Source organism: Misgurnus anguillicaudatus, chromosome 15 (genome assembly GCF_027580225.2).
Source record: "Misgurnus anguillicaudatus chromosome 15, ASM2758022v2, whole genome shotgun sequence".
Lineage (NCBI taxonomy): Eukaryota > Metazoa > Chordata > Actinopteri > Cypriniformes > Cobitidae > Misgurnus > Misgurnus anguillicaudatus.
Genome location: NC_073351.2, coordinates 6,128,694 through 6,144,771, shown reverse-complemented (window position 1 = coordinate 6,144,771; position 16,078 = coordinate 6,128,694). Strand labels below are relative to the sequence as shown.

Genomic DNA, 16,078 nt, shown 5'->3' with positions numbered 1-16,078 from the left:
TTGTCATTAGGAGAACTGTACCCCCTCACTGAAAATTTAAGGAGCACAAGCAGAAAATTTAAAGCACAACTTAAATCAGTCCGCAATGCAATTATTTACATTTCCCCCCAAAATAACTGCATTACTGAAAAATACTACATTTGAAATTTCAAACTTGACCAGATGCAGTTGCTGCACATGTTATTATGTACAACTGATGAAACTTTCAGAATAGGAACTTATGAACCAAAGAATTATACAACCCACATGACTAATTCTAGCCATAAGATACAAGTTATATCCAGATAATGAGATGAGTGGCAGGATAATACACATTGTATCCTTTACATGTTTCTTGTCTTCTATTCAGTGTTCCTTAACTGGGCACTACTATACAATACCTTTACTCTCATCTATAATGATTTGGTGTTAATGTAGATTAGAAGTTCTCCCGTTTTCTCTCTCTCATCTCTGCCATGTCTAATTAAACATGCACTGGCGCTCTCGCGTCTTCTTGCGGTTCCGAGGCATATGTTGACTTTTCTCGGGCTGCGTAGACTCATTGGTAGATTCAACTGAGCGCAAGGTGACATAAAACTTTTACGCATCATGCAAATTTGCGGTAAAACCCGTTCGCGCATTCCATAGTTTTATCACGCGGCCCGCACATGCGCGACTACTTTGTATTTCTTTGGCACTAAATGATCTGCTCAGTTAACACAGTGTTTGAGTTTTCCTCCATGTGTCTCTATACAACTGACTGGATGGGGCGGAGCCACATAACCTCACACACGGTAGTATGTTTTAAAGGGAAAGTATTAACAGGATTAAAAACCGAAATAACCGACATGATAAAATAGGGTCGGTTAACGTTTCTGAATTTCGGTTTCGGTTATTTTTCGATTAATCGTGCAGCCCTAACCGGAATGCACTGCTTCAAGTCAGCCACCGATCGGTCTGCGCAGCGCCGCATGAGATCGATCACACCTATAAGGAAGTCTGCTTTCGAACGGCTCTCGTGCTACTGTGATGTCATCCGTCTGTGTTCTTCGCCATACACGCTTGTTGAAGATGGGTAGAGCGACTGCCTTTGGGACGTAAAGTCAACAGAAACGCTGTAAAACTATAACTATTCTAATTCTAATGCGTCAATCAATTAAAACAACATATATACACAGACTGACACTGCAAAGTGACCTAAAAGATTTTTTGTTGGAATGGATTGGACAGAATGATGGACATACTCCTCGCTTGTAAGTCACATTGGTCTACTAGTCTACGGTTGTAAGTACTTAAAGGAACAGTATGTAAGAAATTTATGTCAATTAATCATAAAATGGCCCTGAAATGTCACTAGACATTAAGAAATCATGTTCATTTCAAATACTTACATTACTGACAAGAGTGGTCTGGCCAGGATATTGTCATTTAAAAAGTAGAGTTGCAGCCCTCAACTGATGTTTATGTTGTCATTTTATGTATTGGCCACCAGTTGTGTGACTGCAGTACCAGTTTTGGCCACAATCCTACATACTGTTCCTTTAAACTGCAAAATATTGAATGAAATGCTGCAATAAGAACATACTGTTACTAATACTGTTAATGAGAAAGTTGACCGTTTACAGTAACATTTAAGCGATTTTAGACTATTTGAGCGACAAAGATTCTAAAGTGAACTGTTTTCAGTGGGCATACGCGCACAAACTCAAAAGCCCACGCACTGAAACGCGTTTAAAAAAATCACGCAAACACATAATTTCTTTGGGCTTGACAGGAGATATACAAACTATATCGTAATACCACATTCTCTGCAAGTATTCTCATAAAAACAGTCGTTTATTTTAAGTGAGCAGTTGATCATATGTACCAGTGTATAGATCAGTGCTTCTCCACCGGTGTTAAAGGGACAGTTGCTCTTATAAGAAATGCTTATGTTTATCAAACTACAGAAGACAAAAGGAAAATCACTTTTTTAGCTTTAAAAAGATCAATTATATTAATTTATATAATAAAAAAACAGTGTTATATTAATTTGATACTGTTTCTCTGCCTAATCAATACTGCTACTTTGTTATTTTCGATTTTATATGCTTGTAATTTCTTGATTTGTTCTTATTTTATTTTCCCACATCACTTAAATTAGATGTAGGCCTTCAGGTCCACCCTATTCCAAGGCCAATTTAAAGTTGTATGGCCTTGCGACGGATGGTCAAATTATGGCAAAATATAATTATTGCGGATGTAAAATAGTAAGGGAATGCTACTTGTTACAGCTTTCCACATTTATCAACTTATTTAATTAAACATGGTTTCTGTTACTAGTCAAATGTTTACAGAGGCCACATCTCCTCTCGAGCACCCTTCTCACCTTTTTCACCCCTGACCCGTTTTCATGCCTGGTAGCCCACAGCCAGCATGTGTGAGGTTTGGACTCATAGCATAGAAACCAGGTAACATTGTGTTTTTATGTGCTCTCTCTCTCTCGTATGCTGCTCGTCAGTGTGTCTGTTTTGACTGACATTGTTTATTTCTCATTCATTTGTTCTCACCAGCACCACTTGCTCTATTCACTAACCCTCTAGCTCACATCGGCCACCACTGCTCTCTCTTTCTGTATAAATTCATAATGATACATTGTTTCTCTCACCAGGCTGATGCTTACTTTGTCTTTGCATCTTGCCAACCTGAGTTCAGCGAAAAGGGTTCCAACAAAGAACAGGTGGAAGTGAGCGTTACAAACCATCTACAGGACTTCTTCCAGGAGCTGGATGCATGTAATTGCTCATTTAGTTTTCTTCTTGTAAACTTTTGTTTACTTAGTTTCTCTGTCTTACACATTTCCTGAAGTTTTCATGTAGATTACATGATCATTATAAGGACACTTATGTAAGATATTAGATTTCCAAATGCTACCTCTGTGCTGGTTCAGGTAAACCAAATATTTAATTTACATGATTGTTTGCTTTCTGTCTCTGAAAAGGTGAACATCCAGAGGTGGGTGACAGAGTAGACTATTCAGCTCACCTGTCCCCCAGTACGTTTCTCCAGTGGCTCATAGGACAGGGCCACATTCCTGTCCTGCCAGAAGAGAAGAGAAACTTCAGAGTCTATGTGCAGTTTAATCACACCTGTGGCATCCAGTATGGTTCACATACAGTTTGCTACCCAACAGTCGCTGCATGTAGTAATACAATCCGCCTGCCTGTTAAGCATATGCAAACTTCTACTGAGTTCAAACAAGTGATGACAGAGGCCTTCCATCTAGGGCAGGAATTTCATCAGGTTTAACTCATTCACCGCCAGCCTTTTTGAGAAAAGTTGCCCACCTGCATTTTTGTGATTTTAACAAAAGTTTCACAAAATTCCTTGCAGGAAAAATTATTTTCTATAAGTATATAAACATACAAATTATATCAAATTAAAGAACACACCCTTTGCTTTCAAACAAACAATAAACAAACAAACAAAATGGGGAAAAAACGTTTCATTATATATTTACTTTTTCCACTTAAATTAACCACTGAAATATGGATATTTCTCTTCAAAAATACAACATTTTGAGCAAAAAGCTTAAAAAATTGCGTTTTTGTAAACAAATTTATGTTAGATATCAGACTCAGAATGACTATCAAACATAAAGGCAGTTAAAATAAATCTTAAAATCTTTTTAACTTCCGTTTTTGATAAATTCGGTTTTGGCGCCATCCAGTGGATAAAAGCGGTATTACACTTTCACTTTGAAATTCGTCCAGAAAGGCATATTATTAGTTAAATATTAACTTATAATTGACAAGATAACTCGTCAATGGCGGGGAATGAGTTAAGTGAAATGTTGCCATTTCAAAGATGCAGTGCTAGTTAGACTGCTGAATGTTCTTTTATGGTTCAAGTACAATGCATATACATTCAGACTCAAATAGTAAAGGATAAGAGATTTGTGCAATCTTTTATTTCATTTTTTGTGAAATCCAGCTTGTATCTGTTAACCCAATTAATTGTTCATGGGTGTAATGTTACACTTCAAAAAGCATTTACAATGTTTGTCAGAGAAGATGTTCTTCACTGCTTTCTTTCCCACTTCCCTGTGCTTGTGTCAGCTTGACAGAAGTCCAATAAATACAAAATTGGAAGCAGAATACAAAACTCAATTACTTTGCTGTGAATGGAAGGTGAACTATAAGGTGCCTGAATACAGCCTTTTTGTCCTCTGATTGGCACAGACATGACTGTCAATGATGGTTAAGTAGGTACAATGCATGTGCGAGTGTGGTCAAATAAATGTCTCTTCCAAAACTATTTGAATAAGAAAGGGAATCAATGGCAAGGCGTAAAGTTTCAATTTCCTCGGGGTTCAATGGACATTCCATTTCTGGGATGGTAACACCTATGTTGGCAGAGTTATAAGAGAGCCCTGAGCCCTCCCAATCAATCTCCTCAATTTGGACTCCCTAAAAAAGAAGATAGTATTATCAGTATATAAATTGAAAAAAAATAATAATTTAGAGGCAGGACAACAATGTCATTGGCATTATTACTCAACTGCCACGTCTTCCTCAAACATCTCTGGCTCTGGCTAAAGGTCCCACAGCTGGTTTGGGGTAAGGAAGCTCTCTGTCCTGATAGGATGATTGTTCCATTCAGCAGAAAACTTGGCCAAATCAGCCTTGAGTCTTGGGAGGAAGGTGTACTGAGCACAGAAGAGATGGAGAAGATCAGAGATGTTGAGAGATCCATCTTCCTCCAGGCTGTGTAATACGTCATAGTAAACGTGAGTAACTCCTGTCCAAACGTCCCTCCACAGACGATCTATTCTACAATTCATACATAGAAAAGTTCCCCATGGGTCAATCAAACTATGTAAAAGAATAGCCGAACAGCAATTCAACTGAAGTAAACAGCACACTGAAGGGCACACCAACAATAACAAGACATGTCATGTACCTACTTGGATCTTGAGGTAATTTAATAATCATTGCTAAAGTAATAATTCACCTCTGGTTGTGCACGCTTTTTCCACTTATAAAGCTTCCATGTCCTGTGCCTCTTACAGTGAACATCATCTGGGCAATGCTGACATTTTCAACACCCTGGTCACCTCTTACCCTGTAACACATCAGATTTTGAAATTAAAATCCATCCAACTGAATCAACAAAACTTTACTAAAATTCCAGATCATTTCTTCACAATTCATGAAAACTAAATGCAGCATTAAAATAGATCCTGATAATTTCATGTTGCTTTAACGATACTACGAGAACAGCATTACTCACTTGTAAGGCCATCCAAATCTCCTCACTCCATCCAAAAAAAACCCTGAAGCGCAGTACTTGCTGTGTTGTTCGAACCAGCATTGAGGTACATGACCTAAAGAGTGGAAAACGGACATGAGTAATACTAATAATTTTTATGGGATGGTTGTCATAACATGGACACCCTACAAAAAATGGATTATAGCAGCAATATTTTCATGAGTATGTACTTTGTTACAGTAGGAAACTTACCTTCCTCGAGTAGCCATCGATTCCAACGAATATCACCATGTTGTATCTGGTGAAAAAAGGACATGGTTTAATTATAAAGAAAGAAGCAGAGGATAATTACCCCCCAAAATAATGCCAATGATAACAAATTTTAAGTCCTGCTAAATTCAAATGTAATAAACACACCTAATGAGTTTATGATTGGTGTCTATGTGCTGCAGTAAATGTGGGCCTTGAACACAGTATTTTCGTCGAACAACACAGCCCATACTAGTCATTCTTGACAAGATGCCCTCTGTATCAACTCTATGCATAGAGGCCTTGAGTCTGGTCCATTGTACATGGTGGCCCTCTGCTTCAAGACACCCTTGAAAATCTGGTATCCAGCATGCTGTAGTCTAGATTTGATGGCTCTCATTCATTATCCAGAGCATCATCAGTCATGGTGGAATACAAGCTCCTTACTGACATGTTGTACTCCTGCATCCTCCTGTATATGGTTCTTCTTGAGACTCCAAGAATGTCTGCTACACATGTGGCAGGTAGACCTAGATAAAGAAGACTTTGGAGGTGGTCCTCTGTGACCTGTAGTCTAAAACGTCCATGGGGACCTATACTGCTCACCACAGATATTGAGGGGGGAGGCTTATTCCGCAGGTCTAATAAACTGCTCAGTTGATGGAGGGGTTCACAGATATCATTAGGCAGAGCTACATTCTCCATTGCATTTATGAAGGCCCTCTCTTGGGTCACTATGTATTCCAAATAATCAAGATCAGGAGGGTTGTTGTTAATGGCACACTGCAGTCTTTCCCTCAGTCTGGCTAAGCACTCCTGAATGACAATGCTCTGCAAAAGCAATGTAATGAATTGTTTACATACACCATCTAGTAATGTAACCCATTTCTTCAGCTGGAGCTATTCTTTTCTGATATCACTGAGAACCACTGTCATACTATGTATTAGATTACATTATGTCATACATACATACATTAAAGGAATAGTCTACTCATTTTCAATATTAAAATATGTTATTACCTTAACTAAGAACTGTTGAATCATCCTTCTATCATCTGTGTGTGTGCACGTAAGCGCTGGAGCGCGCTGCGACGCTACGATAGCATTTAGCTTAGCCCCATTCATTCAATGCTGTCATTTAGAGATAAAGTTAGAAGTGACCAAACACATCAACGTTTTTCCTATTTAAGACGAGTAGTTATACGAGCAAGTTTGGTGGTACAAAATAAAACATAGCGCTTTTCTAAGCGGATTTAAAAGAGTAACTATATTTTATGGCGTAATAGCACTTTTGGGAGTACTTCGACTCAGCGCAGTAACACCCTCCCTTTCCCATTATGAGAGTGAGAAGGGGAGCGGACTTTTAAGGCGAGTCGAAGTACTCCCAAAAGTGCTATTACGCCATATTAAACTGTTATTACATCAACCTAGACGAATTAATACATACCTATCTTTTTTCAATGCGTGCACTGTACAGCGTGTTGTGAATGTGTTAGCATTTAGCCTAGCCATTTCATTCCTATGGTACAAAAAAAAGTTTTATTTTGTGGCACCATACTTACTGGTATAACTCTTCATGTAACTTGAAATTGAATTTGAGAACTGAATCTGAATTATGAGAAGTGAATGTGAAGATATAAAGAGAGTTTAATTTTCAGTGAGTATCAAATTTTATTAGACTTCAGTTTCAAACTAATAAATTCAATTTCAAATCATACAATTCAAATTCAGTTTTTCAATGCAATTTTTCAAGTTTAGCGATTCAAATTCAAATATAAATGATTGAAATTCAGTTTCTGGTGGCACATATTTCAGCCCATACACATGAACTAATCTTAAATTATTTACTTTACCATAAGGGTAATGTTATTTTTACTATAAACATACAAACTCACCTAAAAACCTCCTCATAGATGGTGAGGTTGTTTTTGACAGGCATGGTTGCATGACCGATGACTCTGAAGCTGTATACATCAACTGCTATCACGTGTGTAACTCCAAACATTACGAGTTTTTCATTTTGTTCCATGTGTAACATTGTACGAAACTGAAACCCATGGCCAGCAGAGGGCCCCCTAGAGTCACTGCTAGCTAGTGGGTGAAAAAAAACATACATCATACATCAAAAGTAACATAAAATAAATAAATTAAAAAAATGGGCCTACCGCGCTCTTTATCAGGCATCATGATAAGCACAGTTATTATTTACTTAGTTCTTTATTATGGCGAGTTCCCGATAATCTTGACCCTGACTGACCCTATGATGTCACTCACTCGTCACCTGGTCAGTGTCTGTCAGACTGTCAGTCAGTGACTCCGACGTCGACGGTGTCTGACAAGAAACAAAAGTATCTTTCTGGCCATGAAAAACGACAAAAGAAAAGGCTGAAAGAAGAAAAGGAGCAAGAAGATAAAGGTACGTAAACCTGCAGGCTTAATTTTCATATACCTGTATCGATAATCTGCAGTCTAAATGTCTTGTATTAACATTAGCCTAAATCGTGCTTGTATTAACTTTTGTTATGCTATTTATGTAAGGGATAATATATAGCAAGGCGGTTGTTATAGCGAATAACGACCACATTCTACATTGGAATTCAACCAAGCCATGTAATAAATGCTAATAACATGCTGCATAACATTGGTTTAGTATTATACATTTTGCTGTGATGTTAAAGCATTAAACAGAACATTATAAGCCCAGTTTGGCTTCTGCACTAAAGGGCTAACATTAATTGACTCATTATGTCCCCTTTCCAGGGGCACTAATTAAATAGGAAAGCTCCAGCTGTTGGTGAGTATAAAAGGGCTGACAATGACCTTCTGCATTTTAAAAATGGTTTCGGTCATTTAGTTCTTATCACGCTGATGTAAATTCAAGTGTTTGTTTTTAAAATAAGTTTGTTTTTAATAAGTTATTTAATGCTATAAAAACGTGGTGTCACGTCATGATTGACAGCTGTGATATGCACATTCTGCGAGGGCGAGTCCTTGATTTTGCCCCTCACTACTGCGCAGGACTGGTCCCGAAATTGCTACTGCGCAGACTCAAGATGTCAGCGCCGTATTGAGACACTGGCCGCTTCACTTTTCACCAATGGAAGAGAGCGAACGGGCGTCGTCCATCTTTTTTTACAGTTTATGGTCATGAGGGGAGCATGTAGTAGCAGTTTGAATAGCAATTGAAATGTTACCTAATTCTTATTATTGTTACTTTTAATCTTGTTTGTGGTGTTTTAGATATTATTGTTCATTTTGTTTATTTAATAAAATCTATTTATTATTTTATATAACATTTTTTTCTATTTGCTCTATTTTATTTAAATTATATATAGGCTGTTGTTTGTGCCTTTTAAACTTTGGAGTGAAGTAAAAGTTTCTTTGATGGTCATTGAAAATCACTTTATCAGTCTTTTTATTCAGCATGTTCATCATTGTGTGTTCGTTGCACTGCACTGCCATTCAGCTCAGAGGTATCATGTTTTTCCTGTTAGACATCAAACATTGAACCCAACTCAAGAACTCAAGGTCTTTTTTTGTCATTCTGTACATGTTGCCACATAAGAACGAAATACGTACTCAGGACCAGCAGCGTAAAAAAAAGAGAATTAACATACAGTATACATAGAATAATTAAAACGTAATTTAATAGACTAAAAAATGTAAAAATAACATAGTAGATATAATATGTACAGTATAGTTATAAAGTAGTCATTGTTTTTTCTTTAGGCCTTACTTAAAATGGCAAAAGGGGCCTCCAACCAAATTTTTCTTAGGGCCCCCAAAGGTCTATGGCCGGCTCTGGTGTATTCAATGATCATGAGTCTACTGGTTATGCATTTAAGATTTATAATGTAATATACACAGGGGTTAAATTGGGATTTGTTATGTGGGGTGGCTCTGTGGGGAGGGTACTTTGAGGGATAACATGTTTAATACTGATGACAAAGCCACTGGTGTTTTCAATGACATTCTGGACCTCTGATAGGATTTGATAAGTTTAAGCTTTAAAGCAACACCAAAGAGTTTTTTTTACCTTAAAATAACGTTTCCAAAAAAGTTTCAGTGGTTCATCCACTCAAAACAGGGTGAATGGCACTTTCACATTCGCTTTGCAGCCCTCTATCGGCCAAAACCGCACTAAAGAAGTTTCCAACCGTCGGGTAGTGGTCCTGTAGTTCGAGTGAAAACTACAAAAACTTGCTTTACGGCTGACCTACAATCCAATCAGAGCCAGTTATGCTGCAGTATTTACGACAGTGGTAATGAACAATTACGCTTCTAACCTGTAGGGGGAGCAAAGAGCAATAAGTCTTTAGTGTTGCTTTAAAGCTGTGCCAGAGGTTGACCCCAAATATTTTAAAAAGAGCGTCTGAACTTTAAATGATGCAAATCTATGAGTTTGACACCCTATATCCACAGTAGCAACAAGGCAGGTCTTCTTTACAAAACATTTACGCAAACTGCAAGCAGCCAAAATGGTCTTTGTTTTAACTAACTGTAAAGATGTTCTTAACATTTGTTCATGTTTCAAGAAGAGTATATAAATGTGCTATTACATGAGAGTAAGCAATGACAGAGTAAACCTTTTTGAGTGGACTACTGTGTACTTCATATGCAAACATGTACACGTCACTCAGTTTTCCTTTTCCTGCTGCAGCACATCATGACACAGAGATATCTAACTATCCAAAAAAACAGAGAGAGTAAATATCAAAACAACTGTAAACAAAACAACTGCAACATCTACTGAGTAATAGGAGTACCAAGGCAGTTTGTAAGACTCTGTACGAAGATGAGCAGCCCCTTTGTGTCTCATAACAAACTCAATCCAGAAGAGGGCGCTGTCTAAAGGTTGAACTGGTTTGTCTCTGTGAAGATGAGAAAGTTTCTGCATACTCAGTCTGTAGGACGGTTCATTGATGACTTCCTCTATGACCGTGTGAAGTATGTTCCTATCTAAAGTTGCGATAGAGAGAATCTTGGCTCCTCCTCTTTCTTGCAGTCGAAGAAGATTATCATACTGATCAAAGAAAAGTGGAATTCCCACCACTGGAATACCGTGGTACAAAGCTTCCTGAACTCCATTGGTTCCTCCATGAGCTACAAAAACCTGAGTCTTTGGATGTCCTAGAAAATCATTCTGTGGCATCCATTCAAGCAGTAATGTGTTATTGCCCAGAGTAGATGGTCTCTTACCAGTGTATCTCCAAATCACCTTCTGAGGGAGCTGAGCAAAAGCAGCAGCTATTTCTTCACTTACGTCATCTGGAAGATTACTCACAAACGCTCCTAAAGACATGATGATCACACCATGATCTCCAGAAGTTTGCATAAAGTCCTCCAGGTCCTGTGGGAGAGCTTTTGCTGGTTTGCACTGGAAGCCACCAATGTAGATGACATTTGGCATGGTTGGACGAGGAAATTCAAAAACAAAATCAACTCTCATCAGCCAAATATCAGCTCTGTCAAATATTTCCTCTGTCGTGGTTAATCATTTTGTGGATAACTTCCTTTATAAACTCTTCATCCATCCATTTGCTGTTATGTATGGTTATAGAATTGTAATAAGTTGAGTTTTCTTTGACATACCAGCTGTTGTTGGTGCGTATCACATCAACTGTGTGTCCCTGGCCATGCAAAGCTTTGATGAGGACATTCATGTTCACCCAATGACTTCCCTCCAAAGGCACCACCAAAACTTTTCCGCCATTACAGCCAGAACATAAAAAGATTGGGATCGATATCCACAGTGAGAAAGAAATTATGTCAGAGAACTGTGCCATCTTTCCTGTAAATAAAAATTAAAAATTGTTTAGATATAACAGGAACTGTTTATATTTGCATTATGTGATAAACTGTATAAAAAAGTTTCTTTATTTAAAATCTATACCATGTTAATAACTTCCTTTTAACCAGATGTTCTTGCAAGTTTAATAAAAAGAATGTTATTTGAAAGAGATTGGTACTTCAGTATTGTTGTAAGTTATGTTTTAAATTGAAATCGGGTAAATCTAGATTTTTTTTTGCTATATTCCCCAGACCTACAACATACCGAGCCAAATAAAAATGTAACAATCTTGGCTTGACATTTAAATCGTCATTATTTACTGACACATAACTTAATTATAAACAATGACCTATCAGTGCCAGCACAACAAGAGTACTAAAATAAGTTCCAGATAGCTAATATAGCTTATTATACATATAGCTTATATATAATGTACGAGATATAGCTTAATAAAGTAGTTGTTGTGTTATCTTGCAGTAGACAGGTCATATGAAAATGATTCTATCCTTGTGACAGATCACAGATCAAGCTTTTTCAGAGCATGATTTCATAAATGCTTGTATTAAAGCAGTTAAGCTATAAAACTTGCAGGATGTATTAATGATACTAGGACGTCTTACAGGATATGTAAATTAGATTTTTAATGCCATTAAGTATTATTAAAAAAAATTGTTAAATCTACATGTTAACTTTTATGAAAGTTTTTAAGTGATACAAACAGACTTATTTTAAAGTAGCCCCCAATGTATTTCTATTTTGCCTGAATCAACACAGCAACAAATTAGACTAATTGCCATTTTATATTGCATAAAACCCCTAAACAGAACCCTCACAGACACCTGTGCAAATTGCTAGTGTTAAACAGCATGACTTCGATTATTTGTTAATTTGCATTTACTAGTGAGGTCACATGAAATAGTCAATTGTCATGACATTCCATATAGCTTTCACAAGTATACACATAAAACAAACACGCACGCGCACACACACACACACACACACACACACACACACACACACACACACACACACACACACACACACACACACACACACACACACACACACACACAAACGTTTTGGTTTGCCACTCATTCAATTAATATGAGATTGTGATATATTAAAAAAACATACTGTCCCGTAATCAATATGTGACTTGATTTATGGCGTAATCTTGAATACCAAACAGTTTGATTACACAGGATGGTTTCTCCCTCACAAATAGCCTGAATAATGCATGCACATCCGTGTTCAAAATTTGCTTAAATTCTACAGTCTAATAATGTAAAGGGATGCAAGTTATCACTTGTTTTGGAATTTCATTGTGAAATAAATCTTGTTTTTCTTGTCTTTTAAAGTACTGAAAACATTAAAGTTATGTTAAAAATTATGTTTTCTGTTGACAATTTTATGCTTCCTGTTTGAAGATTATTTTATTTGAATCAAATATTTTTATCAGCTAAAGATTACTTACGCATTGGCTGATTGGTATATGTAATATATGTTCATTTAGTTTTGGTACTTCATCTTAGCATGTTAGTCCTGCTTTGTGTCTGTCAGAATGATCAGCTTACTACTTTAACACAACCTGTTTACAGCCAAGAGACAAAGGGCATTACTTTCAATAGTATTGAGAGGCCCCAGCAATAAAGTTCAAAGTTCAGGCTGTTAGTCACATGATGCTTCTTGATTGCCACTGATATGCAGTGTTTGGATAGTTCACTTTCTAAGTGAACTAGTTCAGTTCACAGTTCACAAATTTTAAAATGAACTAGTTCAGTTCATAGTTCATATTTCAAAATTTTCAGATCAGTGTTGTTTTGATGACGCATGCAGCCTGGTGGCGGTGTTGCCAGATTGGGTGTTTTTTTCCGCTACACATTAAGGTCTGTTTACAGTGTGTTTTAGCCAGGTTTTCCCCTGGAAGACTCTACTGAAATCTGGCACCCTATTGAAAGACGTTAAACTGAGAGAACGTGCCGTTCACAGACAGCAGAATGAACGAGTTCACCTTGCGTTCATCAGGTAGTAATGCAGTACATTCAGTTCACGTTCGCCCAAAATATGAACGAGTTCATGAACTTTCGTTCAATGAACTCGTTCAGGCACAACACTGCTGATATGTTTGTAAGGTATGAAATGACTTGGGTTGATATGTGTTGTACGAACAATTTTTGACACACAGAATTTGTTTAATGTTAACAGACATTTATTATTATTAACACTATCAATAAATTCAATGAGATGAACAGAATAAAGCCTGACAAATGAAATATGTCTTTATTCAGTTGGTGCCACTGGCAGGGTGGTATCTAAAGTAAAATTCTGGGGCCTCATTTATCAAACGTGCGTACGCACAGAAGTGTGCGTAAAGTGTGCGTAGGAACAGTTTTACGCAAAGTGTGGAATTTATCAAATTGCACTTATACGTAGAAATCTGTGTAAATATACGCACACCTCTGAGAATGCGTATGCAGAGCATCTAGTGGTAGAATAGCGATACTACATTGGACCCTGTTCCAGTGAGTAAAGAAGTGTCTATTTTTTATCCACAAGCAGGTGTTAAAAATGATTAATGTCAGTATGGTAACAGCAAATAATTATAATGATTTATTTGTGATATGTATCTGTAACTGTGAAAGTTCTACATGTGATTTGTATAAATGAAGTCTCCGACAAATGCTTGACACAGTGCAATGGCTTATCTTGCGTTATTGGAAGACTTGGCAAATAATCCATTCCGCCTGTGGCGCGTTTTCAAAGATGCTGGTTATATATGCTGCTGTCCAAGGTGGAAAGTTGTCTGTCCTCCTGCACTTGCACTCGTTTCACGTCGGTGTGCTGTGACGCGTTTTTTTTTTTTTTTTTGCTGATAATTTAATGTCAAACCACTTTTTTATTTCTGGAAGTGTTCTCTCCTCATATTCAACGGAATTAAACTCACTGGTAACATGTTCCCATGTAGATTTGTTTTCTTTTGTTAGTCATTCCTCCCGCACTAAGTAAACCAAACAGGATGTGTTATTAGGATTTAACCTCATCCACCAGTAACTCAATTTCTGTGTCTGTAAAATTCCTCTTTTACGCTCTCTTTGTCATTATTGCGATGAGGGAAAAAGCACAACCACGTGACATATAAAGGGAGGTGTTGTCACCATACATGGTTCATTGGAGGCGTTTCGGAATGCAAATGACTATGAACGTGCACGAGCATGGTGCTTAAGAACAAGTGGGATTTATCATCAAGGATTACTTACTGATGTGCGTACGAACCACGTGCGCACATTTGATAAATCCCGATTTTTTTTTGTACTTATGCACATTCTAAATTTAATTCGTAGGTACAAATATAGAACATTTTCTACGCAATGTTGATAAATGAGGCCCCAGGGCTTTTCAGGGACATATCTGAAAAAGTTAAAAAAGCGCCATCTGCTGTTTTGGATTGCATGTTCACATTTGTGAGAAAATCAAGCTTAAAGAATCTCTGCAGTAAAACACAGCACATATTTGTAACACCTCTGCATTTTCTTTTTTGTTTGTTTGTGAGTCTAGTTTTCCCTTTGCAAAGCAGATTGAGTTGGCAATATGCTGGATTTGTTTGTTTAAAAATGGCCCAAAGTTCCCTCTATAGAGTAAGCCCTAAGAGTAGGGTTGCCAACCGTTCCGTATAATACGGAATCGTCCCGTATTTGACACATGAAATTCTTGTTCCGTATTGAACTGATACGGAACGCAGTTTGTTCCGTATTTTATGAAAATTAATTCAGTGCAAATACATGACAGACACATAGCTTATAATATGTCAGCCATGAACGAAGACCGCGTCATTTGTATAAGAAAACCCTGACGGTGCGGTAATTTCTCCCTCTGTTTTTCTATGATCAGCGTAGCGTTTTTAACATCTTGCAGCCACATCAGGGAATGCCCTTTTAATTGGTCGTTTCAGTCATGTGATGTCGCGTATCATAGCAACGATGACGACAAGTGACAACAGCGGGAAATGTAAAAATGACATCCGAGCAGCCGGCGAAAAGGAAACGAGCACAAAAATATAGAATTGAATGAGAAAATGAATACCCTTGGCAGAAATGCGTGAGGGACAATGAATACAAGGCCAATTGTACTATATGCCATCGCGTTTTTTCTGGTTGTCACGGCGGAGTGTGTGATAAAAAGCAGCTCGCATGAGGAGATAATCACAAGAGGAGCGAGAGACTGCGGGCACAGGATGGAGCTATGTCAAGGTTCATTGTCCGTCAGTCGTCTCCAGAGGCTCATATGGTATGTAATTATGTGGATTTTTAAAACTCAAATATAGTTGATAAGAAAGTGATTACATCAAAAGAGATAGTACAGGTTTAGCCTATCTCTCCAGTGCTCTCCCTCTGTTCCTGTGTCCCGGTCCCTCCCGTCTCATAATGTCTCAAATTTATTTCCTTTTCATAAAGTTGGCAACCCTACCTAACAGCCCTGGTCACACAGCCTGGTCTTTCCTGTAGTATTAAAATGGCCTCTTGGCACAATAGTTTGTAAGGAAGCACACTGTAATGAATGTCTTCAGACTGGGCCAAGTGCAAATGTGTGTGCCCTTAATTGTTTCATGTTCATCAGAAATTCACGCAGCGATTCACAGTTCTGACGTTACGCAGATCAATCAAATGGCAAGAGATCAAGGGCATTCAACCCCCAAAGCCAGCTTAAACAGTGTGTCCGCTTAACACACAGTGCTTGATGTCACGGACTGACTTTACACCAAGTAGTCGCACCCTGTGCCTCTGTCTGTCCCTCTTCTGCCTGGAGCTTAGA

At 37.7% G+C, this 16,078-nt stretch overlaps 1 pseudogene; it reads right to left on the bottom strand.

Moving 5' to 3' along the window:
* Positions 1 to 8,993: 8,993 nt before the first annotated feature.
* LOC129419452 (UDP-glucuronosyltransferase 2C1-like) lies at positions 8,994 to 12,898 on the bottom strand (annotated as a pseudogene).
* Positions 12,899 to 16,078: the final 3,180 nt, after the last annotated feature.